The sequence below is a fragment of the Ambystoma mexicanum genome, chromosome 5p (genome assembly GCF_040938575.1).
Source record: "Ambystoma mexicanum isolate Mex_15411 chromosome 5p, UKY_AmexF1_1, whole genome shotgun sequence".
Classification (NCBI taxonomy): domain Eukaryota; kingdom Metazoa; phylum Chordata; class Amphibia; order Caudata; family Ambystomatidae; genus Ambystoma; species Ambystoma mexicanum.
Window position 1 is genome coordinate 423090182 of NC_090930.1, and position 496 is coordinate 423090677.

A 496-nucleotide genomic window follows, 5' to 3' on the forward strand; every position below is an offset into this window, starting at 1 on the left:
TTCTTCAGGTATTTTCTGCTTTTCTATCATTCGACTTGTACCTACCTCTGCCGTGGGGGTAACTTCCTCGAACATTCGCCATAAATCTAACACTTCTCTCCGGTTCTGTAACTGTTTCCCTTTGTATCGGGCTAGCAAATGTGTTGATACTAGGTCCAACACTTTTGTCGAATGACCCTCCTTCTGGCCGAATTGGTATAATCCCATCTCCTTTTATCTCAGTGATCATGATACTTCTGTATCCTGTCGCTATATAGTGGAAGGTGCTGGCAAATATGTGCGTTACTCCCCCCATGGCAATGCTTCTTTTCCTTTCTTGTGTGTTCTGGTACCCTTGAGTCTCTTCCCACCTCTTACTTGATATGTCAGTTACAAAATGTGAAAATACGTTCTTTATCAATACTCGTAATTATGATGTCACATTAGCTGTTCTTTCTGAGAGGTGTTACCTGGTCACCTCTCACAATTTATTTCTTTACCTATTTATTAATCGACC